The following is a 27,493-nucleotide window of genomic DNA, read 5'->3' as shown; positions in this document are numbered from 1 at the left end:
CCAAAGATTTTGACTGTGGTATGTGGGCTGCTTAGGGGATATGTTTTTAAAAATGTCTGTACTGATTGGTAGTAGTGTAATAGTATGTATGGGACAGTGAGATGATGTGTCTTAGTTTGTTTGTTGGATTGTGTTCAGAATGTTGGTATTGAAGACTCTAGGCATTTTGGGTTGCATTTATTGGTGAGGTGTTCGTTTGCATCAGTGGTCGAAGTGTACGAAAAGAAGTAGTGGAACTATGTTCCCTAATGGTCTGCATCGCTCCCCACAAACCCCATCACCACGCATCCTCCCACACAGAATGCAAACCCCAAAACACATGCACCTGCTGTTTAGGGGAATGTTCAGTGCAGCGCACTGAAAGTGCACGTTTCAACTTCTTCCTACACTTTTATTTTAAAACGAAACCATTCCGGAGCGGTTTCTTTTTAAAATAAAAGTACAGGAACAGTAAAACTTAATTAAAAGAAGTAGAGGAGCACTGCTCCCGACCGCTCCCACCCGCTTCGACCACTGGTTTGCATGGCTGTGTTATGTTGTGGTAGTGGTGAGTTAAGTTATTATATACTTAGTGTTCTTTTTGGTGAGGCTGTATGAAGAGTTTTGGCCAGGCCATGCAGTCAAGATTGCAGTGTGTAGCAACAAGTGCCGCAGAATAAGATACCCATGGAAGCAAACATTTTGGATTGCGGTGTATGGTCAGGTGTTTGGTTGAATGGGTGTGTTACGCTGTGGTGTTTGTGAGTCCAATCATTATACACTTACTGTTTGACTTTTTGTGGTTGTATGGAGTTTTTTAATGCAAATTACCAAGAGGGGTCCTGGGAGTCCCTCAGCTAGGCATTAGTTCTGGTTAGGTGAGACTTAACCAGAGTCTTCATCTCACTATCTTCCACAGAGAATAAATATCCCAAACATATCAATTTTTGTCCTGCTGTGGGGCAGTCCAGCACCAAAATGCTAGGCAATTCTCCTCTGAAGAAGAGTACCAATAGCAATCCCAGCACCCCCCTTGTGTTTTGCATATTTAAGTAACTTTGGGTCGCACCCTAAGTTAGTAAGGGAATCCAGACGTGGACAGCGTGGTCACTAATCTTAGAGAGGCACAGCTCCAACCTACTGATGAGGTCAAACCAGACCAAAACACGTGTCTGGGGTTGCAGTTGGTACTTTTGTACAGAGTAAAATTGCCTAGCTTTTCGGTGCTGGAGTGCCCCTGGGCAGGGCAAAGACTGATATGATTGGGATATTTCTCCTCTGTGAAAGACAGTGAGCTAAAGAATCTGAGTAAGGATCTCACCCCCAGGACTAAAGTCTGGCGGAGAGACTCCCAGGATCCTCCTTGTTATTTTGCACATTTAAGTAAATTTGGGTCTCATTTTAAGTTACCAGGGGATTCCAGATGTGGAACCCTTGCTCACTATTCTTTGAGATGGAGAGCTCCACCCTACTGAGGTACAATCAGACTGAAACATGTGTCTGGAGTTTCTGTTGGGACTCTTGTTGAGAGGAGAATTGCGTAGCATTTCTGTGCTGGACTGCCCCTGGGTAGGAAAAAGGCTGATATTATTGGGATATTTTTCCTGTGTGAAAGGTAGTGAGCTAAAGAATCTGGGTAAGGCTCTTGCATCCAGATCTAATGTGTGGCAGAGAGACTCCCAGGAACCCCCTTGTTTTTTGCATATGTAAGTATCTTTGGGTCCTACCCTAAATTACTAGGGGAATCCAGGTGTGGATCCCTTACTCACTATTCTTAGAGAGGCATAGATGCACTGTACTGATGAGGTCCAACCAGACCAAAACACATGTCTGGGGTGTTCTTGGTACTCTTGTTTAGAGGAGAATTGCCCAGCATTTTGGTGCTGGACTGCCCCTGGGCAGGACAAAGATTGCTATGATTGGGATGTTTCTCCTCTGTGAAAGATAGTCAGCTAAAGAATCTGGGTAAGGCTCTCGTACCCAACACTAATGTCTGGCAGAGAGACTCCCAGGAACTCCACTGTTTTTAGTAGTTTTTTCATGACACGGGTAGTTGGAGCACACATTTCTTTTCAATCGCTGTGATAAAAAGAACAAAAACACATGTTAGTGGAGGTAGTTTATAATGAGAATTGCATTGCATAGCAGACATTTCTGTACTTTGTAGACCCTCATAGTTTTAACCAGTGTACTGTCAAATTTGCTTAATTCCTGTGGTTGTTGATGAAATCATTGGGTGTGTGGGAATAAAATCCATGCTGGATTAAAAAAAACCTTTCTACATTGTGGTACGATACATTTCTTTCATTGAGTTCAGTAGGGGGAATTGAATATGTGTATAGTTTTTGATTTGGAAGTGCTGGTAGTATTGTTGCCATTAGATATTAGTTGGTGTATTTTATTTGTTTATTTCTTTTCCCATTTTTGTGTTATTCATCTATCTGTTGCCTTGTTGCAGATTTTTGGGGCAGTTAGATACCTGTTGGCGTTTTGTAACTGTTCTTTTCTTGTTTCATTTTAATGGTATTCATTTATTTGTTTGCATGTTGCAGAATCTTGGGACAGTTAGGTACCTGTTGGTGTTTTCTAACTAGTCATAGCTTTGAAGTTCAAGTTTTCTTTAAGTTCATACACAGATTACTTAGTAAATTTTGGTTTTAGGAATATTAAGTAAGCGTTTACAAGATTTGCTAGTAATCTCTGTTTTACAGTAATGTTAGTATCATTACATGTGACCCATCCATAAATCTTTTTTATATATGCAGTGTAGTGATTTGCATTGGTTGTGGCTCCTGTGTGGTAGATTACCTATTGTTGTCAAGATTTCCTTACCAAGTGATACTTTACCATGTGTGAATCCACTTAGCTTGCCATTGTTTTTGGTACCATCTGCATTATAATGTAAAAGTATCACTATTACGTATTTACTAAGTGCCTGAATTTGTAAGGTGGCAAGACCCACACACCGTTCACCTCCAAAAGTGGGATAGTACAAACACACATGTGCAAATTATAGGCATCTAATATATAACTGCGGTCATGGGCTCAGGGGACCACGGGCTGGCCGGAAGGGGTTGTAGTAGGACGTGGTCTGAAATTTTCGTACGAGCACGTTTTGTCAGGGCTAGAGAATTACTCCTTGCGAAGAATGTTTACGTGATTTGCCATGTGAAGAGCAGTTGGGTGGAGCTGACAGGTGGTGTGGCGTGCCTGTGGGAGTTGCTGGGAGAATGCAAAGTTCTCTAGTGGAACAAAGTAAATGCGTAGAAATGGTGCCCGAATTGGTGAATGGTAGCAAACAATTGATATGTTTAAAAAAATATTTCTAATGAATGCCAGTATGACGTGAAAAGGGTTTTGTCTCCCATTTTGAGTGAAGGTCAGCGCCGTTGAATTTTCACTTCCGCGGTGAGCTAACCCACGCATCGTACAAAGTACAAGGTTCAATTGTTTTTTGACCTTGAAAGAAAAAAGGCGGATGGCAAAAGCAATGCAAGAAGGGAGGGATGGAAAATTGTTAAATATGATAAGGTTCCCCATTCCAAAACTGGACAAAGGAACATGTAATTTTATTTTATGAACATAAGTGGGCCTGAACGGAGAGTCTGTGTAACGCTGAGAGAATGGAAATGCCAAATATTATGCATGTTTTACTTTCGACGATTTTATAGACCAACGAGTCAACTTATAATTTGTCGACCGTTATTGCTGGCTTATATTGTACTCGGTTGTTGTTTGTGTCATATTGCAACAACACGCAAATAGAACTTGTGTGTGTAGTTGCCTTTGTCTCAGGCAAATGGGCAGTCCAGGATCAAGATGCGTGTACTCCACTCGTGGGTTCCCCAGGTTCCACAAACACTTAATTCAATGCTAATATTTAATTAAAATTCCATCTATGTGTTCTTCGAATTGTAGCGTCAGCCTCTGCATCCCATTTTGAGCTCAACATACTGCATAGCACTAAGCTTTGAAGTAAATTCACCACTACTTTCCACCTTGTTTTCTCTCTGTTCCCATTGTTCCACGTCCGTATTCATCATTAGTATTAACACGGGCCGAATTAATGGTTAAAATGATAAACTGTACTAAAGATCGCCTACTGACACACATTTCTATTATCATTTTTAAACAGCTACATCCTTTCTGCGATTGTCACAATTCCAAATACCAACTGACGGGTTCTTCAACTGGCAGCTGCAGATACAAGCTGCAGATACAAGTAGCTGGATAGGAGTGACTCTTTTTTGGGACGATCTCTGTGGGCCGATATGCCCATATGCGGTACCAGCGATAAGGAGCAATCTGATATAATTTACGGTGGCCTAGAACCAAGTGGATGCCAACGCCTTGCGATTCACAGTGCGTCTAATGCACTTTTTATACCCAAAAGGAGTACCGCGTCAGTGACGACAAAACATTTGTGGATCGCGAACGAAGAAAATAATTACCTATTTGCTTGATTATGGCAATCGCCGGATGTTCTCAGAGTGTTTATTGTGAAATAAAAAAACTTTAAAAATTGTACAGTTTTGCTATTTCCTTTAAAATTACTGTTTTATAATCAAAATTGGGACGTGCTGTGTTGTGAGATGATGTGTGTTCATATTCCCGGTTCTTCGTCAACTAAAGGTATGACGTAGGTGATGACTCAGTGCGTTTGGTGCGGTGTCCAGTAACGTCTTGGAGATAGGCGGAGAATATCACTAGGTTTGGTGATGTCAGCCTAAGGGGCGGGGTATATGAATCAGTGCCGCCAGGGTAGTCCAGCTTGGATAACATTATCACAAGATGGCCGCGCCCTGCGGCCTGATTTTGCATGTGTAAAAAAAGATGAAAACTATGGTAAGGTGAATAGGAAATGTTTGTACGATCGATCAACCTATGCTTAGAAGCACATGCCCAAACCCTCGGGACAATAATATGTCTGAGCGCATTATTCCTTTAATAGATCAATTTTTTTCTCCATTCGCTGCACATGATTTTCTAAGGTGTCTGTTCCTGTATCATTTTTAATGTCTGTGTGGTGTGTTTAAAATAAAAATTGGTAAGCACACATTAAGTAATGAGTAATAATTGGTTTATATAGAGAAGTGTAGTGTCTACCATCAGTATCACTGCTTTCACTCATTTCATCCCGAGTAAAATTTTCTTCCAGCCGTTCGAAAGTACTAGACATTTCTATTATCTATATATCTATATTCAGTGAAAAAACTTTGTTACAGGAACGTTATGGTTAAGTTTCGCTACTAAAAACCTATGAAATTCAGTAAAAAAACTTTGTTAAAGGGACGTTATGGTTAAGTTGCGCTACTAAAAACCTAAGAAATTCAGTGAAAATCTTTGTTAAAGGGACGTTATGGTTCCAAGTAAAACTGAAAAACCCCAGAAATTCGCCAGTTATGGTAAGCTAAGAAACCATAACTTGCACCACCACCGTGCACTGCTAAGACTAACACCCAGGACATCAAAGATGACATCACAAATTGCTTCATGCCAACCAATCAGTGAACACGTTGTGTGTCCGCGGACATGACGCAAGTCTATTAGCCAATCAGTGTCTTGTCCGCGGAGCGAACAGGGAAGTGTGTCCGCGGAGCGGAAATAGATAAAACACATTTTTTTTGCCTTACGTTTTGGTCATTTAAAAAAAACTACTGGACGGATTTACAGCAAATTAACAAAAGCTTACGGGACCAAGCCTCCGTTCCTGCCGCATATTTGGTGAAAATCCGTCCAGCGGTTTGGGCTGTAGGTGTGAGCAAAGTGTTTTCCAATTATGTCAATGGGAAAAAAAATAATATTGGGACCTATATAACTTTGCCCCCCCTGGACCAAACCTCACCAAACTAAGCATAAAAACTCAGAGTGGGCCATATACTATTTTTGCAATGTTTGGTGAGGATTCGTCCAGGGGGAGCGAAGTTATAAGCCGTCCAAAATAAGTGCTCTTCCTATGGGATAAGCAACTTAACCATAACTACATGGCTTCTGCCGCAGGCCATGTAATGTATGTTTATATTTACTAGAAAGACTCGACCCGCCAAGATTTTTGGGTAATCTGTCCGGGGTCAGATTAAAAAAAAAGATATTCTCGGAGAGAGGAAGGTTTATGGTGCTGCCCGGGGGGAGGATTTTTGTGCCAATGTGAATGAAGTCTGTACGTTTTACTTTTTACACTGTGGGTGTCCGGGGCACTCTCTCTCATGTAATGTAAGAACTGTGATGAGAAGGGGGATGAATAGATGATGGTCCTTATTTCCTGGTAGGAACAATGCCAGTCCCACCATACAGCCTCTGGATTTCTGAAGTGGGATTTTAAGGCAAATGTAAAGTAAGATATACCTCAGAAATACTTTAATCACGACTTTGCTGTATCAAGTCTACTGGTTAGACAGGTTACTTTCTAGCAGCACGCTTTGGTGATCAGATGGGCCAGCAGAAAGTAATCAAAGCTAGTAGCAGTCGATTGTAGCAGTCGATTACGGGTACTTGTTATGGAAATCATATTGTCTTTATAGGGCAACAGAAGTATGTTAGAAAGGGAGCATGCCAATATTCTAACACCGTGAAGTGTTTATGGGATGCCCATAGACACAAAAGGGTGCATTCTGATGTGAACAATCACCAGGGGAATGCTTGACTTACAGCGTCGCTGTCAGCCTGACTCATCCCGGCCCATCATGTTCTATATCCACAAATCTGGGAGACAATTCAGTGGGTGCGCCAGCAGGAGAGCAGGGTGCTTTTTATTACAACAGGACACAGATGCTAAACCAGCATGTGGCAGCCTTTGAAAAGCAGCCCTATGCTGGTTTGACAGCTGCGCTCTTTTAAAGTGATCAACTATTCGCTCCTGCATGTGGGAGCTGAGCTTTAAGCACTTAATTAAATAGAGTGGCAAAGCTGGTTTTGTGGCGGTGCTTTATTTAGCAGAGCAACAAAGAAAATGTGCATCCCCCCTCCAGGGACTTGTGCCGGCGGGGGGGGCGGGGGGTGCGGTGCTGGGGGTGGAGATAGGCATGCCGAATTTTGTAGACTCACCCTGGGCGCTGCCAAAGCTAAGGTCAGCCCTGTGTGGGGGACATTGAAGGGCAGCATGGCCTCTTGTCCCTCAAAATAAAATGCAGCAGATAATCAGTGAATTGGCCACCACAATGAAATGTACCAAATACAAATGAAATAGAAGTGTCTTTTCTTTTCATTTCTCCCATGCCGGTGAAGAGCCTGTGTAACCTCCTCATCCACAGTACCTCTCAAATTAAAAACTACCTGTGAGGTCAAAAATGACCTTAAAAATTATTTTACTGGGGAGATGCACCAACTCTCTACAAGCACAAGAGCTCTTGCCACCATAATCATGAAACATGAGCACCGATTAGTGTGTTTGCGAGCCTTACCTTATGGGAAGCCCACACACATTGCGGCATCTATCTCGTGCTGCCCCTCCTCATTCTTCCACGTTTATAATTCTTTAGTCATGCCGCCATGGAAAGAAGAAGGGACTACACGTAGTGCCTTCTACCTCTTCCATGGCGGACATTTTTTTGTTTACTTTTTTCATTTGATTGAAGAGCTGCCATGGAAAGGGAGAAGGGACTACCTGTAGTCCCTTCTCCCTTTCCATGGTGTCCATTTTCTTTGTTTGCCATGGATGCCATGGAAAGGGAAAACAGACTATGTTTCCCAGTCTGCGACAGCCATTTCTTTTTTGTTTTACTTTTTTTCGGTTGCCAAATGTGACACGTCTCGCAACCCAAAAAAAAGACCATTAGTACCCCAGTCTAATGGGTGGGGAACTATTGGCAATCTGACCCTCAGAAGGGGGGTCTTACTGGTTGGGTTATTCCCCTGGGACTCCGTTAAAGCCCTCACTTTGCTTAGGCTTTTAACTATGGCCCCGCGGGCATTACCCGACCTGTAATGCCCCCCTCCTCAGGTCATATTGCCTAAATCATGACGGTGCTGCCTTTATCAGAATCATCATGATTGACGTTTTGTGGAATTCTGGAAATGGCATGTCCCCATGCTGAAGTGACACAATTCTACCCAATTTCCTAAGTGCTGGGGAATTGCCAGATGAGGGACGAAAGCGCTGAAAACCTTTTCTCTGTTTTTTCCTGCATCCAACACCATCAGAATGCACCTTAAATCTTTACTCACAAACCATACAGTTGTCAGCTCCCATCCTAAAGGCATAACTGGCGCCAAAATGTGACAAAAACGTTTTCGCTAGCAAAGGAGAAAAACAGTTTTATTCTTGCAGTCGTTCAGCGCAAACTCTCTGCCACTACACTACTCCGCCCGCCAAGAAACAGAGCTCACCCAAAAAAGTGAAGGCGAACTCTATGCAATGTAATGTGAATCTAGTTCATGGCACTATTTGTTTGTTTTGTTTGTTTTATTATTTGTAATGCGCAGGCATACCCTCGCAGGCATACCCTCGGGTAACAGTGCGCAGCATTTACATGAGATTGTGAGGCTTAGTTACAACAACAAAATGATGTACATACACATATTAGAAATAATAGCAGGAATATATACATATATGCAGATAGGCAATAGTAAGTACAAGCAGTGGGACGTACAATGTGTACAGATGGCAGGAGTATAGAGACATACAATACTATGAGTACCTGTAATATTACCCCCAATCATACATTATATTTAATTCCTTGTAATACACGGCCACACAAAGCCATCCCATTTAATACCTGGCCTCTTGCTTAATGTAATGCAATAGATATTTCATTTGTGGATGCAAATAATCAATGTAGAATCTGTTTGGACTAAAACAAAAAATATGAATAGGCATCTTGTAACCTGTTGCAGAAAAATAGTTTAAGCAGTTTAATAAAATAAATCTAAAAACCGTTTTGTGGTTTTAAGTAAATGATAGCATGCAGGCATATTCTTGCTCTCCTATCTTAAAGTGTTAAACTCCAGCAGCACTCAAAATAAACATCCGTCCATAAACATGTCCTTATTAATGAATGGATGTAAAGGGTCACCAAGTGCTAGGGCTTTAAAGTGACGGCTGGAATTCTGCTCTGTGCTGGCTCAAGCAGCAGGCACAGTCTAACTGTAGTGAGTTATCACAGGTACAGTACTGACGTCATTTCCCTTTCACGGGTGCGCAGTGATGTCACAACTAGCCTGTAATGAGACAATGATGTACATGCAACTCTTGTCCTCAAACAATTAATTCGCATTTGCAAAATAATAAAATAGATATTCCTTTTTACTAGAGTTTAAATGTCCTTCCTGCATTTTGTATTTGTATTTCAATGTACTCAAAAGCAGGGAGAGTACTTCGATCATAGCCACCTTACCATAGGAAAATAAAGATGATCGGAGAGAGCAATCCATTTACAGCAATAAAAGAGAATAATTTGAGAGTGGTGAGTGCGCTGGCTACCGCCATTTGCTGTAGGGGAAGGAGAAAGTTAGGACATGGAATCTGGAAATGACAGAGAGAGAAAACATATTTGCAGTTCATTACATTGTTATAATACAGTTGTCTATAATTACTCTGAAGGTACTGTTAACTTGTACTGTTGAAGTGTACTTTTTGAGAAGATTATGCTTTTTATCACGTTTTGTTCTAAATTTATAAACATACAGCTCTAAATCTGGTGGGGGCAGGAACTTGTGTTTCCAATGCAGATCCTCATAGGCCAATATTTGCCCTCCTCTATATCAAACACAATGTGCACCAAACCTACGCGAGGAGCTTGTGTCTGGTCTGCCTCGCAATCCGTTGCTGGTCAGATAAAGGTCCATCCAGCTTTATAGTGGCCAAAGTCCAGTAAGAGACATCGTCAATTACATTCACAGGCCCATTTATGATTGGTAATTTTTATGAATTTTAGTAAATTTGAGTCAAACTGGTTAGTTGAAAGGCCTGGGAACATTTGCGCTGTGGCCCTCAGATTTATTTGGGTTCCTAGGAACCCCATGCTGGAAGCACTTTAAAAGAGGGATATTGGATAGGCGTGGCCAGCATGCAAGCGCAGAGGACGTGAGCTCCGTGAGCTCCTCTTGCCGCCGACAACATCCTGAGGAAATTATCCTGTTTGGTGGGACGATACGACTTGCAACTTCTAGATTAGCCGCATGAATGCTGGAAGAAACTCCGTGTGCATTTTCACCCCGAGAACCCTGCTCTGGGTGAGGGAAAAAAGCAAAGAAGTTGTGGCGCGCTGGGCGCGAGTTGCCGAATCCAAAATGGCCGCTGCGGTCCGATCCCTGTGTTAGACTGAACCTCCTGGAGGGGGAGGACCCCTCGGCTGCCCCGGCCGGAGCAGTGCGCCGCGTTGCGACCCGATGACCGATCGCAAGGAAAAGGAGTGTTGTGTGCCCGCTCGAGCTGTCCCCGAGAGCGAAGGGACCCTGTAGCGCCCCAGTGAGCAGAAAAGGTGCTCGCCTGACGGAGGTCGGGTTGGGACTCGCGGCCTTATACCCGCAGACCACGGTGCGGCCTCCAGTGGTGCGGGCGGAGGTGGATGAAAGGAGCGGCGCTGTCCGCGCGCACCGGCGAGGAAGACCCCGGGGCGCGCGAGGACGGAGTGAGCCGGTCCCCTGGCAAATCGACCGGAGTTCCCCCCCCCCCCCTCCGTAGCAGAGGTGAGCAGGCACTTCCTGGCTGAACTCCTACACACGGGCACCCCAGCATATCGGGTGCCTCTGACTGGGTAGGCAGCCGGTGTTTGTGTGGCTGCAGACCCACGAACCTTGGGGGAGTGGTCATTGCGGACGATTGGCGGCCCTGGTCCAGGACGGCCTACGGTGCCCGGTGACGGGCCGGGCGGACGAACTGTCTTTCCCCGCCCAGAGGCTTCTTGCCGTGGACCCGTGCGGAGAAGACCCTGGAAGAAGAGTGTGCCTGCATCAGAAGCGCCCCCTGGAGCAGCAAGCAAGTAAGTGGGAGCATCCCACCCCAGCCACCCCAACAATCCCGGGGGAACGCATGACGCGGGGAACGCAAGAGGGTCTCACAAGCCAGCAAAGGGGAGGGGTCCCAGTGGTCTCCGGGGACTACTCCGAGTACTCTCCGCGGGGAACCCCGGCGGAGTCACGGCACAGGGCATAGCCAGGGAGAAACGCCGGCGCCCCGCCCCGCCGGAATTTTACTGCTGCCGTTGGGCCTAGTGGAAGACGCGGATTTCCACCACCGTGACCTTCGACGCACGGCACGATGGGGAAGGACAGGCAGAGAAAAACATCCACTCAAAGCAGTATGGATCAGTTTGCGGTAGCCACGGCCCCGGCTCCCGCAGCGTCAACAACACGAGCGCTCCCTCAACCAGAGGATGAACCTCTCTCCTTGCGGGACATCATGGCGGCTATCGCTAGCTCACGCTCCTCCATGGAGATCAAGATGGATAGCATCGCTGCAGATGTCTCCTTCCTGCGGCACGACCTACAAAAGTTAACCTCCAGAACGAGCGAGGCCGAACACCGTATCTCCGCAGTAGAGGATAACGTCACTGGGACTAACAGGCAGATGACCCAGGCACTGGCCCGCCTGAAGACCCTAGAGGCCAAAGTCGATGAGGGAGAGGGAAGGTCTCGCCGCAATAATGTTCGCATCCTCGGCCTCCCGGAGGGGGAGGAAGGGCAGTGCATGGAACTGTTTCTAGAACAATGGCTCGCTGACATCTTCGAACCCTACCCTTTCTCGAAGTTTTTCTCCGTAGAGAGGGCACACAGAATGCCCTCGGGCAGACCGATACCGGGCGCTCCGCCCCGAACAATAATCGCCAGACTGCTGAACTATCGTGACAGAGATGCGCTCCTGCAAATGTCTCGCTCCCAAGGGTCGATCACACACAATGGGTCGCGAATAGCCTTTTTCCCAGACTACACCCGTGAGGTGCAACGTGCAAGGCAATCCTTCGAGCCTCTCAAAAGACAGCTGGCGCAGTTAAAGGTGAAATACGGCCTTCTCTTTCCGGCCCAACTAAAGATTCACCACAAGGGGACGACGGTGCACTTTACAGACCCACAGGAAGCCTGGAGATGGGCCGAGGCCCATATTGAGGGGGATTGGTCCACGAGGGCACAAAGGCATAGAGGCAGGGTTCGTCCCGGGTCACAACAAGTCTCCCCAAGGAGAGCCCCGGAACGTGGGGAACAGGAGGCTCCGGAGCGACTAGCGGAGCAGGACGCACACTGAAAATGCTCAACCCAGTAGCGGTGTGAAAGAGTGCCCTAGCGCAGCATACAGGCGTAATCAAACCATACTCCCGACTGAGCCACGGGAGACGTCCCACCAGGTGAACACCAACATACGGCACAAGAAGGAGAGCCCCCTGGGTAGGTCCTCTCTTGGAGTTTCGCTTAGAGCTTAAAGTTAAGCCGCATTTGCGTTACAGGTAGACACCTGTACCTCTAAGTCAGTTTGTTTCATGTGAGTTGTCCGGTTGACAACTTGGTTTCTCATGTTCGGGCTACAGATGCTTCTAGTTGGGAGGAGTATAGGGTGGGTAGTTATGGGTTTGTTATGTTTAGTTATGAAAGGGGCCAGACAAGCAGGGTATACACTAAAGTCCAAGATAGAGGCAGCATTAAATAAACACACAGAAACCCGGCGCCAGGCGCCGCCGCCAGTAGCACATACTTTCTCGTCCACAAATAGTTATGGCCCCCAGTAGCATCAGGACCAGCAAGGCCAGGTCACTTAACTTCATGACCTGGAATGTCAACGGGCTCGGCAATGCAATCAAACGCCGATTGGTAGGGCAACACTTGAAAAGGCACGCCGCAGATATAGTTTTTCTGGTAGAAACACACCTTGCAGGCACAGAATGTTCCTTCTTTAAACGCACAAACTACAGGCTCGCACTCCATGCGGGCTTCACAATGGGTTCACGTGGTGTCCTGATTCTGATACATAAAAACCTCCCCTTCCATTTGAACACGGTGTCTCAGGACACCGGAGGCAGGTACATACACGCGACAGGCACGCTCTGGGGAAACTCCATCACACTGCTTGTTGTCTACGCACCACCAACTTTGCTAACGCCATTACTCACCGACATTTCCCCCATAAGTACGGAAGATAACTCTGACATCACGATAATTGGAGGGGACTTTAATGAAGTCATGGACCCAACCCTAGACCGCTCACACCTGCGCAATAGAAACCCCGAGGCACGCACCAAACTTGCCACGTTCACGAACGCCCTAGGCTTGTGTGACGTGTGGAGAGAGCTCCACCCCGACTCCAGGGAATATTCCTTCCATTCTGGGGCGCACGCCTCGCTCTCCAGACTGGATTACTTCTTCATCCCTTCAACTGACCTATATAGAGCACAAGAAGCATACCTATTACCTAGGGGTATCTCTGACCACTCCCCAGTGGTGCTGAAAATCACGACCTCTAGACCGACCCCCCCGCCAAGTTGGCGCCTGAATAATTATTACTTGGGTAACCCAGACCTGATAGAAAAACTCCAAGAGGCGACCGAAACGTATTTTGAGCTAAACACGGAGTCTGCAGCGGACCCTGGGTCACTGTGGGAGGCATATAAAGCAGTTCTAAGGGGGGAACTCATCTCATGGACATCCGCACATAAGAAGCAACACCTCCTTAAAATACATGAGGCAGAACAACAAGTTAAACTGGCAGAGGAAGCCCATATTGCCCAGGACACGCCTGAGACGAACCGGGCCTTAATCCGAGCACAGAAGCTGCTCCAGAACACAGCACTTGATAACGCCAAACAAGCACACATGGCAATGAGGGCGCGTGTCTATGAAACAGGCGATAAAGCTGGCAAATTGCTAGCGTGGCTGGAGCGTAAGGAGCAGGGAAGCAGACATGTGCATCAGCTACAGGGGGGGAGCGCAGGGCCACTAGTATCGGATCAAGACATTTCACAAGGTTTCGCAGACTACTACGCTGATCTCTATAAAGAGCCCGCAACCCGCATGAACACGTCAATAATAGATGAAATTAACCTCCCCACTCTGGACGAGACCCAACAAGAACTATTGGACAGGGATATAACGGAAGAGGAAGTGGCAGGTGCGATGTCTGCCCTCCAATCTGGCAAATCCCCAGGCCCAAATGGCTTCCCGATCGAACTGTGGCGGAAGGTGGGGACCAACGTAATTGCCCCACAACTACTGAGAATGTACCAGCATGCAAAAGAACGGGGCATTCTATCCCCAGACCTGAGAGAAGCCACGATAATCGTATTGCCCAAACCGGACAAGCCCCCTGACAATTGCAATTCGTACCGGCCCATCTCGCTCATAAACAGCGAAACGAAAATTCTAGCTAAGCTGCTGGCAGACCGTTTGCAGCAGGTGATACCCGCGCTGATCCATCCAGACCAATGCGGGTTCATGCCCCAGAGATCGACGCGTATGAACCTTCACAGACTACATGCGGCACTGGAAAAATCCGACAGCATTCAAGGGCCGCTGGCCTTGCTGGCAATTGACTTTGAGAAGGCCTTCGATTCAGTGAGATGGGAGGCCATCTGGGACATAATGAGACGCATGGGGTTTGGAGAAAACTTTATGAGCTGGGTGCTTTTGCTGTACAGCGGGCCGATGGCCAGGACTAAGGTTAACGGTTGGCAATCAGAGCCGTTCGGCCTGGGCAGAGGCACCAGACAGGGTTGCCCCCTGTCCGCAATGATCTTCGCAATAGCCATAGAACCCCTGGCTATCCTCCTACGTGATACACGGCTCTGGGAAGGGTTCCGCTGGTCGGAGACATGGGAGGACAGAGTGTCTCTCTACGCGGATGATCTGCTTATATATCTGAAAGACCCGTGCAACTCCTGCCACCGCGTCACACAGATGTTGAAGGAGTACGGAGACTTCAGTGGATTACGAGTAAACTGGTCAAAATCCACCCTATTTCCCATAGGCAACGTAGCAGCTGCTAGCCCCGCGGACTGCCCCTACCAAGTCGTGACAGAGCAATTTAAATACCTGGGGGTCATCATCACGAAGAACCTGATGGACTATACATTGCTGAACCTACACCCGGTTGTCACAAGGTTTGCGGAGGACACTCGCCACTGGTCTGCCCTGCCACTAACACTGATGGGCAGAGCAGCCCTATTCAAGATGATTGCACTCCCAAAGTTTCTGTACATTCTGCAAAACGCTCCTCTACACATCCCACATCAGGAATTCCTGAAGATAGACCGTATCCTTAGAAAGCTGTTGTGGAGTGGGGGTCACCCGCGAATTGCCCTCTCTACCCTGCAAAGGTCCATCTGGGAGGGTGGGATTGGACTGCCCAGAGTGCAAACTTATTACTGGGCCAGCCAGATGGCGGTGGTGAACGACATGCTCCATGGGGACAGGAATTTGCCACACATCAAAAGGATCAACTCGCAGAGTGGAGCTGCCCCCTTGGAACTCCTGTATCGCGGCCGGAGCCGCAGACCAGCTCTAGATATGGATACTAGCATCACATGCATCTGGACCGAAGCGCATCGCCACATAGGCTGGGACGCGAAGCTGACTTTAGCCCAACCTCTGTGGCACAACAGACTCCTCCCCGAAATGTTGAAGCTCCCCAAATGGCCCGTATGGGCCAGTAGAGGTATTGCCAGAATTGGAGACGTTATGAGGGAGGAGACACTGGTCACCTTTGAAACATTATGCTCTGAATTCGCCCTCCCACCCTCTGAGGAATACCACTACACCCAACTGAAACACGCACTGCATGTCCACCGTCAAACAATCAGCGATATTCCGGAGTGCACCCCGTTAGAACGCAATATTGTCCAGGACCGAATACAGCGCAAAGTCACCTCAACCATGTACAATGTAATCACATCCTTTGCTACACCTGAACTGCTCAGCCTGAAAGCCAGATGGGAGCGCGACGTGGGTTCGTTCCAGCCTGAGGACTGGGCAGAAGCATTGATGTATCCCCGGGAAGTGGCCATCTCATCGAGACTTCGGCTAGTGCAACTTTAAATCCTGCACCGCATCTACTATGCCAGAGTGGCACTTTTCCGCTGGGGCAGAACCTCGGACGCGCGTTGCTTGCGTTGTAAACGGGAAGAGGGTACTTTCTTCCACATTATATGGGAATGTGACAAAATACAGCAATTTTGGAGGAAATGCTGCGACAAGCTTTCCAGAGTCATGGGCAAACCAGTGCAAAGGGGTCCAAAACAGCTCCTATTAGGAATCTCCGACGAAAGCGATCTGACACGCTACGAGAAATTGCTATGGTCGACCGCAACAGCAGTCCTCAGAAGGAACATTGCGCAGTTATGGGGATCCGAGAGAACACCCTGCTATGACCAGTGGGTTACAGATGTAGACATTTGCGTGATAACGGAACGCAGGGTGTACGCTGCAAGGGGGTGCCCGCAGAAAGCAGAGAAGATATGGCAGAGATGGGAAGAGGATAGCTGAGTCCCAGACGAGATGTATCGAGTGAAACGTGCCATATGGGTGGGCGACGCCGGGTTGGCGGCCTGGAACGCACGAACTGCCTCACGAGCTTCCTCACTGCAGACCTCATGACAGCGAGAGCTAAAGCCCCTTTCTTTGTTTGTTTTTTTTTTTTTTTTTTTTTTTTTTCCCTTCCCTTTCCCCTCTTCCCTGGAGCTGTTTACCCCCCCCCCCCCCCCCGTCCCCTCCTCCCATCCCCTCCTTTGTAATGTTGGGATACTTGTAATGTTACATGCATGTTTTCAAAACCAATAAAGTTTTTGATAAAAAAAAAAAAAAGAGGGATATTGCTGTCCCTGTGGTTCCCACCCCTGATACTGGCATGGTCAGGTGCAGAAAGCACCAGCCCTGCCCCAAAAGAGCTATGAAAAAAACAGATGGCATCACTTTTTTGTTTATATGGCAAAATGTCACCCCTCTGTGACCACTGCTTGACCTTGCCCATGGTCAGGGGAAGACCCAGAGGTGTATGATATGCCCCTTTCTAATGTTTTTGCAGTACGTGATGTGGCCACATCTTGGCCGAAGTGGAAACTGGGCATAACCCTAGACAATGCCCATTGTTCACCTTGGGGGCTTGGGGTGCCTAGGTCGTGGCCAAATGCCATGCCCATCGCCAAGTGTCTCTAGGGAACGACTGAAGGCCACACCAAAGTGGGATCTGAACACAATGATTAGTAGATGTTGCCTGTATAGGGCCAAGAGCCTTTACCCAACAAAGGGGCCCCTGGGCATCACCAGTGGCCATGGCCAGTGGGCAAATGGAGTGTCTAGGAAGGGCCTGGGCCCGACCAAAGGTAATGCATGCATCATGCAATGTATCCACTGGACATGTCTGCATGCCATGCCAAATGGGTGCAATGGGTGGCATGGAGGTTCCCAGGAGATGGACACAAGTAATGCTCCAGTCAAAGTCCTCACTAGGCATGGCTGCAGGCCATTGGGTCCTGTTCTGTGGATATGATAGAATATAGCTTTCAAAAATCAGTGGAAACATGTGGATCAAGCACGTTACGGTTAGGATATTCGTTAAAAAAAAGACCTCTGAAATTCTGTGAATTACTAGAAAATGGGGAATTATCGTTTCCATGGAAACATTGACATGTATGTGTTTTAAAGTAACCATCACGTAGCCAATGCCATGCACTGTTCATGGTGCCACACACAGCATCACAAGTGACATGCTCGGACCCACGGCTGCTACAGGATAGGAGGAACAAAACAATTTAAGGAAAAGCAGTAGTACAGAAGACTAGTTATGCCCACGGTGAATTTAATTTGAGGCCCAAAAGAAAACTAAGCCCCAAAGCACTGTAATGGTTATCAAGAGTTGATTTTCCAGTGAGCACAGAGTGAGATTCAATGAGAAGCTTATGGCAGTAGGTGGGTTTTGATTACACCAGGAACCCTATTTGGCACGTTTATGTTTTATTTGTTTTGCTCTTTTCATTGACTATATTTGTGTATATATGCACAATGTTTAAAGATGCCATTGAAATTGCTGACGATTGGGGAGACAGGATAATGTCACTGATGGTTGTCAGTACTTCTTCCGTAGCAAGGGGGCATTTTTAGCACTGCCTTAAATACCTCTATTGGGCAGTGTTGTGGATAATCTAGGTAGGGAGTTCCAATGTTAGGGAGCAAGTTGGCTGAAGCAGCGGAAATGGAAGGTAGTAGTAATGTAATGTAATTTGTCATTTGTATAGCGCCTTTTCCCATTGGTATGGCCTCAAAGTGCTGTAGGTGAATGCCATTGGGGGACGGAAGTCCAAGGCATGGGAAATTCGTCAGAGGAGTTTAGAATGCCTGTGTGCATTTTAGCCCATTCGAAGGTAGGTAGGGGTTGCCAAATCTCTTCTAGCGACCCATGTCGAGCTGGCTTGTGGATGGGTGTTGTGGGGTTGTTGGCAGAGTATGCAAGTGCAGGAACTCATCATGTGTGCAGCTAGACCCATTTTCTGTTGTGGGACATAGCTGCATTCTAATGGCAGAGGTGCTGTGCAATGTGTCTTCAAATAGTTTATGATAGCTGATGCGTGGGGTTTCGTGGATGTGGTGCAGATTCTGGCCTGTGGTCTGCTGAAGTTTATTCTCTACATCACTCAGTGCATTTCATAGGGGATTCATTCAAACCTTGGCCTGTCTGACAGGTCTTTAAATTACCCAAAGCTGGCATGGGTTTGTCAGGATGAGGGGCGAAGAGTCAAGTCTTGAGGACCTTCTCGAAGCCAAGGTGCTCCTCTACTTGTCAGATGCTATGGGAAATTGCATTTCAGATTGTGGTAGCATGGATGGAGAAGGAGGATCCCCCTATTTTTGTTGATTTGAAGGGAGGGATCACAAAGAGGAGTGGGGGCCAGATTGCAGGTTGGTAACGGAAGAGCTTGTGTGAAGGTATTCTGGGCCTTGTGGAGGACACGCTGGGTGATGCACTTGGCTTTGAAAGTGGAGCGTAGTGGCAGTGGCTGGGAAGAACTGGCTGGGTGATGGGAGGTAGGAAGAGGCTGCATTTTCTAGGCGGGGGATCTAGCCCATGGATGGATCTGAATACAAGAAGGAGGAATTTGAAGAAGGGCAGTATTGCATAGAGTCTCACCACACATGGAGGAGGTAGGCTGGGATAGGATATGGGCAAGGTGCCGGATACGGTTCCATGTGTTAAAATCGCTGCAAAAATGGCTGTGGACACAAAATATTGCTGCAAAAAGGCCATGGTTTTGCCGCTGCAATCCATGTAGAGGATGCGGGGGACACCCGCGCAACCCCTGGACGCATTATACCATTTAAGGGGAGCGGGGGACACCCCCGCAACCCCTGCTCCCCTTAAATGGTGTAATGGGGTACACATTTAACAGGTCAAACCACGGCATTTTTTGTACAGGTGACATTTTTGCCGGGATTTTATCACTGCATACCGCCAGATACTCCACAAAGAAACTTGGTTCAGCACTCTGTGTACAGTAACTTTGCAAGCACGGTGGCATGTCTTTCCCATGCCGACTTTGCGGTGTGGGACTCTAGTGTGACAGCTTTTCCATACAAGGTCTTTACCGTGCTGCAAAGCACAGCATAGAAATGGAGGTAGACAGGGTGGAATTTGTGAGGAAGGGGTAGGGATAGGGCATTAGGGGTGGGGAGGAGTATATAAATGGAGGTAGACGGAGTGGAAAGGGTGAGGAAGTGGTAGGGATAGGGCATTAGGGGTGGGGAGGAGTTAGTGGGGATGGAAATGAGGGTGAAAGTGAAACAGGGAAAGGTGCGGGAAAAGACAACTTGAAGGAGGGGCAGTAGGAGCAGAGAAATTCAGAGAGTGGGGTGGGTTGGAGGAGAGTCAATGGGCGTGGGCAAAGGTTGGTAACCCCCTTCAAAAAAAGGTGTGCCCATGAAGAGGTGGTGAAAGAGTGGACCCCTCTTCAAGCAAGGGAAAGTATGGGGGCTAGAGCCCTGATGAAGTAATGATCAGGCGTGATACGAGAGATGCGCTAGAGTCCCGCGTCAGAAAGCTAGCATGGGAAAGACATGGTACTGCATGCACATCTAAAGGAAGCATTACATCCAGGGTACATGCACATGCAGTAACACTGCACTGCTCCTCTCCCATAAATGCCCATGCACATAAACTGACAAGTTGTTCTAATTAAAATGCCCTCTCATTTTATTTAGCATTGTCATGCCAGGAAATAAGCTAGCTATGTACAGAGGTGTTCGTATGTCTTTTCATACATAATGCAAAACACCATACAATGGTACATATGCACATTTTACAACAGTACACCTGCAGGGAGAGGAGAGGGCTGGAGTAACGTCACCAACAGAGAAAGGTCACAATCTGCATTTCAACATAACATATTGTGGGCTCACCCTTCAGCTAACATCTCCCCAGGTGTCTCCATCAAAACCCGTGTATGCCTCTTTTCACTCGGGACCTGAGTATGTGTCACGTCTGCCTCTCCCGTTATCACACTAACAACTCCTTCCCTACTCTCCTACATAGCCACATACAGCATGGCCAAAAGAAATGGCAGATGGGTGCTATATAAGACCACTTTACATTACATTGTATGTTTTGTGCCCTATGGGCAAGGCAGAGGGGTAGAGTGAGGTGTGCATTGTTACCATAGCCAGGTCTGGGTGAGTGGAATAAAGGATGCTTTATGAGGAAGGAATACTATAGCCGGGTGGAATTGAGAGTGCGGAGAAGAAAGAAGAAGACTTGTCAACAGTGGGGACTTGGAGAGCAAGAGATAGGCCGGATGTCGAGGAGAATACCTACGCTTTTAACAGAGTGTGAAGGGGAGGGCAGGCCTAAGAACAGGGGGCAGATAAAAGGGAAACGCTGAGGACCAATCCTTTCATGTATACAGGCACAACATCTTCCAACAGAGTGAACCATGAGTGATCTAACTGGCTGATTAATATGACACAGACAAAAGCCCTATTCTGGGTCCTGTCAATGCCCCTCTCCATCACCCTGACGCCAATCAAGAGCTGCTGGTATTTCCTGTAAGAAGGACCATCTTGAGAGTTTAGAAAATGCAGTCCTTGGCAATTTACATGGAGACTCCTTTCGAAAACCCATATTCTATTGTTCTCAGACGAAGCCATTAGCAACTTTTGCCCCATTTTTTACCATGCCATATCCCTCTCCTTGATCACATGACAAAGGATTATGGACTGTATAATGAACTGCTATGATGTCACAGAAAGGGGATAGAGAACTTTCTTTGCTTGGTATTTTCTTTCCCATGTTGGATTGTTGTGGAGGGAAGGGAGAATTAATTTAGTATTTTTTAGGTTCGATATAGTGCCCTCATTCCTCCCCTACTTAATCTCGGCAAAGCTTGTGCAGAAGGACAGTGCATTTGTTTATTGCTAGCCAATCAGACTCATACTCCTGATCGATCTGATTAGTGCTTTGTTGATGACTCCATAGAGCTCTGTGGTAGTCTGACCTCATTCATAATGCGTTGCTATGGATGGCTTCCTTCTTTATTCATAAGAAGTTTTGATACCAAGCATTACAGCTTCCCCAGACCACTCATTTCAGACGCTTGCGCTCGGAGAGTGGTGCCAGAATCTCTTAGACAGGGCAGGATAATAAGCATTGTAGTAATTATTAACATATATATGCATGCACAGTCCAAGACAACTGTCAGTGGTGGTTAGAAGGCTGGAATAAATAAAGTTGTGGCTCATTTTTGACACTAAAGCATCATCAGGTGATGACAAAGGTAATGGTAGGGAATAGGGAATAGAGAACAGTCTTGGCAGACAAGTAGAAGGTTTAGCTATATGCCATAATTCTACACACTCCTAAAAAGCACTTGCATGCCACTACCTTGCAGAATGATTGCTGGCCATGGGGCCAACCTTTTTGGAAAGCATTCTGACTGCTTTGTTTTTTCTCATCGGGTTTTCATTGAGAATGCAATGCTCTGTTAGGAAACATTCATGGTGGTTCCCTTTGTAAACAGTATTCCTCTCATTGCCAGCAGGTCAGGAAAGTAGCTTCTGCTGGGGGTGCACATGTGCATTGAACTCAGCTGTCAGTGATCTGCATTTGACCTATTTAGTGTTTATTTTTACCTGTTTTGAGAAGACTGAAAGGGGCACTCCTGTGCATCCCTTTTTAAAGCCATAAAGTAATCACCAGTACAGCAATCAATCACCAGTGCTGCTTAACAGAACAGCAACATATTTTGGAGAATAAACCGGTGACCCTGAAAAAGACACAGACAAGAGCAGGAAACTATTTTGTTCAAACGAGCAAGCAATGGAAGACAAACATGAATGGAATAAATTGACATAGACATAGACTGCATTGTGCCCCAGCTGTCTGCAATTAGTACAGTAACCACATCCAAGTTGTGTCACAACCCGGGACATCATGTAGGGGCGCTAGGGGAGGCTGCTCCCTTGCTACCCTTGGCATGGCCTTTGTTGTCCCTATTGAACGTATTTTTATTTTTTTAAAACTGGGATGCAGAGGTCCAAACCTGTACCCAGCCTGACTACTTCTAGGGCCTGGGAGCAGGATGGCAGGAACACACCAACACCAAGCAGGAGCAGCTTGTTTTGACTTGTCCGGATTCTGGAACTTCGAAATGACCATAACTGCAGGCAAGCCAAGGTAAGTGCGAATGACATTTATTTGTGTGTGTGTAACTTGTATTGTATTGCAGTTTTGAGCAGTACTGTCTAAAATATTTATTTTAGAGAGTGTGTGTGTGTGTGTGTGTGTGTGTGTGTGTGTGTGCGCGCGCGCGTGCGTATAGTTGTGTTCTTGCATTTCACCATTTGTGCTTGGGCTTTTTTCTAGTCACATCAGTTTGAGCAAGCACACTTTATTTTACGTGAAGTTCATCATTAGGAATTCATACTGCCTGCCTGCCTGGTGGTGGCCTACTCTGGCTGTATTGTGCGCTGTTTCCTTGAGCTCTATGTATTATACATCACCTTGCTCTTTTGTCATCTCATGCCGCAGGCTGGGCATGTTTCACATGGTACCCAGGACCAGTGCACACAGGTGTTTCTGAATGGGCAGAGCATGGCTTTGTTTAGATCTGATAAGAGCAGAAATCTGGAAATGTCTGTTAATTAGCAACCTAAATGTGCTGCTCAGGCAACTAGATGGGTTTGAATTGCGGGCATTATCTAGCATTGAAATTACTGAATTCCAAGCCTTCACAGCGGCTCCCTGCACCCCTACCCGGTACTCTCTTCACCTACCTCGTGTCCACTTGTCCCCAACGCTGCTGCCACATTCTGCGCTCTTCTTAGTTAGTCCTGACACTACCTTGTCTGTCCTCCATTCCAAGCTGTTTATGCCCTGATGTGTTCCTTTTTGGGGTACTTTGTGCCAGGGCCATCTGTGTAGTAGACTGGCTGTCTCACTTCTTCCTGGCCTGTTTAACCTGCTTTCACTGCCTGTCTGCAGCACACACCGCACTGCAGTTTCTTCCATTTATTTGGCCCCAAACAATGCCATTTCCCCAACAGCAGGTAGTTGGGCCATAACGCCGGCCTTGACGGGCTGTATGGGCCTGATAATGGCCTGCCACCCTCGATATTGTCCCGTCTATGTCCTTACGTTTTTAGGGATTCCTTACTGTGCGCCGTTCTCATCTTGGGCAAACTGTGTATCTGGAACTCTTCGGATGAATCCACAGCCAGGAGTGGAAGACTCAGCGCTGAAAAGGGAATGGATTGCTGCAGAGCAGCATTCTGATCTTGGGCAAACAGATTATTCTGAGCTCTGAAGCTCCATTATGAAACATGTCTTCCAGCACTGCAAATGTCCAAGCCTGCTATCCATTCCAGCTTTCCACTGGAGGAGCAACAGAGGCAGGAGCACTGCAGGAGCAGTACCTTCTCTACCCGGACGGAGGGAATATGCAGTCACTACCACACGGTGAGAACGTGTCTCAGTGGGCAGCATTCTACAGCTACGAATCCACTCTTCTACCCTTTTTTTTTTTTAATCGAAATTCTGATAAAATTTGAAATTATAGTAAGCGCGACTGAGGAAAGCGCTTTAAAATCACAGAAGCGTCGTACTGCATCGTCCTTATCTGCTTAATCCATTTCACTGCATTATTGCAGTATTATCACTGCACCACGAGGAAGGCCACTCAAAGATGGCCGCCCCCACCAGAGGTTCTGAATTGCAGCTTTAACTTCTGAAACAAGTAGCCAGCTAGCCATCGGATTGGCCACAGGGTGCAACTTATGCACCAACGAGGAACCGGCAGGCGTAAGCCGGCCCTCATTCACTAAGGCCTTCTGAACCAAGGCCACTTCCTGTCCAAGCCTGTCCGCAGCCTTCCAAGCCGTAAGCCAGGAACCCTGGGCAAAATTGTCCGTAATTGCCTGAGGCCCGTATACAACTGTGTTCACTACAGGTACTTTCATATTCCTTATCCCGTCCATGTATGTGACACTCTGATTGCTGAATGTAGCACCTTGATTTGCCCATAATGCAACCCATCGTCCGCCCGCGCACAATGCACGTGAGAGCTGAGGCTATGTATTTAAGCATCGATCCCTGTATTGATAACGTTCGCGCAGGCAGCACTATCCTTACTACTTGTATAATGTTGCTTGGCTGTGCTGTGAAAGGTTGCCCCATGCCCTGTATTCCACAGCTTGTTTAACTTAGTCACCACCACTGGTTGCTAAACCGTGCTGCTCACCTTATTTGCATATTTGTATCTGCAACTGTGTCAAGGTACTCCTCATCCCAACGTTATATAACGCCACTCGAGTATTCAAGGTTAATGCCCAAGGTTTTCCTCCTTAATGCATTACCCCCATAACTTGCCTTTTTCACACCCATTGTTATGCCCTTATGCCTCTTAAGCCATGTAGTATCTAGGCCCTGTATTCTAGACATAGTGACAACTGGCCATAGAACGTAACAAGCCACAGCAACAGGTACTCCCCTTTATGATATGATATGATATGATATGATATGATATGGTATTTGTAACGCGCCTATACACAGGTGTTTCAAGGCGCGACGAGGCAGGGAGGGGAGGAACAAGGGGAGACAAAACAGACGATCCTACTAGGCCAGGTGTCATTCAGATCGCGCAAGTGCAGGGGTGGGGGAGGGAGGAAAAAGTGCAAGTGGAAGGGGAGGTGGGGAAGTGCAGTAAAGGTAAGTGGCGTAAAGTAATAAATAAAAAAAGGGCCAGCTAGTGGCAAGTGCAAGGTAAGTGCAGAACAAGTGCTGGGGAAAGGGGGGGGCTGTAGGGATACAGAGACAGTCCCGTAGTGCAGAGGGGTTCCAGGGAATCAGTGACTGGGACCAGGACCGAAGGCAGTTTAGAGTGGTCCAGTTGCAGGATCAGTGCAGTTTAGTGAAGAATTAATTAGCTGTTCAGCAGGGGAGAGGGAGAGAGAAAGCAGAAGCAAAGAGGAAGGTTTTGAGGTGCTTCCGGAACCGGAGGTGGTTCTCCTCAAGTTTCAGGGAGGCAGGAAGGCTGTTCCAGAGGGAGGCCCCTGCCGCGGAGAGAGATCTACCCCCAGCTCGTTGCTTCGAGAAGCGGCTGACCATGAGGGAGTTGGAGGCAGATGAGCGAAGCGCTCGGGGAGGAAGATATTTGGGAAGAGAGAGTTGAAGGTATTTAGGACCCAGGCCCCAGAAGGCCTTGTGGACAATGCAGAGGGTTTTGAACTTTATCCTCGCAGCCACTGGGAGCCAGTGTAGAGATTTCAGTCCTGGAGAGATACGGTCCCTGGGCTTGAGGCCAAGGACAAGTCTCGCAGTTCTGTTCTGGATGAGTTGCAGAGGGCGGAGAGTGGAGACAGGCAGATTAAGATAGAGGCTGTTACAGTAATCAAGCTTCGAGAGAACCAGGGCTCGGGAGACAGTGAGCTTCTGGGGGAAGGAGAGGAAGGGAAGAATACCTCTGAGGAGGTGCAGCTGGTAGTGTGACCTCTTGGCGACGTCAGAAATATGAGGAGAGAAGGAGAGTGTGGAGTCGAAGGTGACCCCAAGGTTTTTTGCCTTGCAGGTAGGAGCAGGGAGGGGGCCAAGGGAGGCAGGCCAGAGAGCTGCAGGGAAGGAGGGAGTGGGAGTACCGATGAGTAGAATCTCAGTCTTACTGGCATTAAGGCAGAGGTCATTGGCGGCACACCATTCTTGGATAGCAGACAGACAGTCAGAGATGAGGGAAGGAGAGGGGGAGGCTGAGGGTAGCCTGAAAATGAGCTGGTATCGTCCGCATAGCACTGGAAATTAGGGCAGAGAGCGGCGATGCGGTGGGCAAGGAGTGCCAGATACTGGTTGAACAGCCAGGGAGAGAGATTAGATCCCTGGGGGACACCACAGGTGGAGAAAAAGATGTCGGAGAGGAAGGACCCCAGTTGGACCTGGGAGGGTCGATTTGAAAGGAAAGATCCACATATTCCAAAGCCACTGCTGAGCCCGATCGTCAAACTTGCCTATTTTGTACAATCTTAGTCAAATTGAATCTGCCTATTGCTATGAACACTTTGCCTATTGGAACCTGCCTATTTTGTGCAATCGTAGCCAAATCGAATCTGCCTATTGCTATGAACACTTTGCCTATTTGAACCTGCCTATTTTGTGCAATCCTAGCCAAATCGAATCTGCCTATTGCTATGAACACTTTGCCTATTTGAACCTGTCTATTTGTGCAATCCTAGTCAAATTGAATCTGTCTATTGCTATGAATACTTGTGTAATTGAATTTGCCCATTTTGAGTAATCTTAGCCATACTGACTGTGCCTATTCCTGGAAATTTAGATTAACTAAATCTATCTATCTGCTAACACCTGAACAAGTTGTATCCACCCAATCAGCGAATGTCCAGCTAGCGGCACCGCTACCCATGTGCCCACTTGCTGGACCATACTCTTTGTGACTTCGCAATTGGAAAGATGATATTCCTAGCATTACTGCTATGTACTCTGTGGGCTACCAGTCACACTAACCGTACAAGTCAAGTACATTTTGAGCAGTTCCCACTAGCACCTCTTTTGAACCTCAGCCCGCCCTCCTTACAAATACAGTAACAAACTTTAGTACCATGACCCAACTCACACATAACAAGGCCCTTGTAACAGCAACCGATGCCTCTTTACCCTGCACCACAACCATGAGAAATGATAGGCTCTGCGCTAGATTATCCAAATTACACAAACCCCTTAGAAGATCCCGTCAGACCACTAACCTTACAACTAACCTTAAGATTAATCGAACACCTTGTCATGTAAATATGCTGCTGTCATTTTCCACCGTGATTATGAATGCCCCTCAGAACAATAACCACAAGCGTAAGTCATGTGAAGTCAACTCTGACAAATCTGCCCCAGACAAAGCATCTACTGAGACCCCCCCTCAAAGGAGCACTTCTCAATGTAAGATTGCGCGTCGCACATGCCACTGACATTGCTGACCTAATCATAGAAGGCAATTTGGACTTCCTTGCGATTACGGAAACTTGGCTCCATAGCGCAGCAGGACCCTCACTCATGCTAGCTATTATCAACGGTTACACTATAGCCAGACAAGACAGTGACAGCACCTGAGGAGGTGGCATT

Source organism: Ambystoma mexicanum, chromosome 2q (genome assembly GCF_040938575.1).
Source record: "Ambystoma mexicanum isolate Mex_15411 chromosome 2q, UKY_AmexF1_1, whole genome shotgun sequence".
NCBI classification, from domain to species: Eukaryota; Metazoa; Chordata; class Amphibia; order Caudata; family Ambystomatidae; genus Ambystoma; species Ambystoma mexicanum.
Note: the sequence above shows the minus strand (reverse complement) of the source record.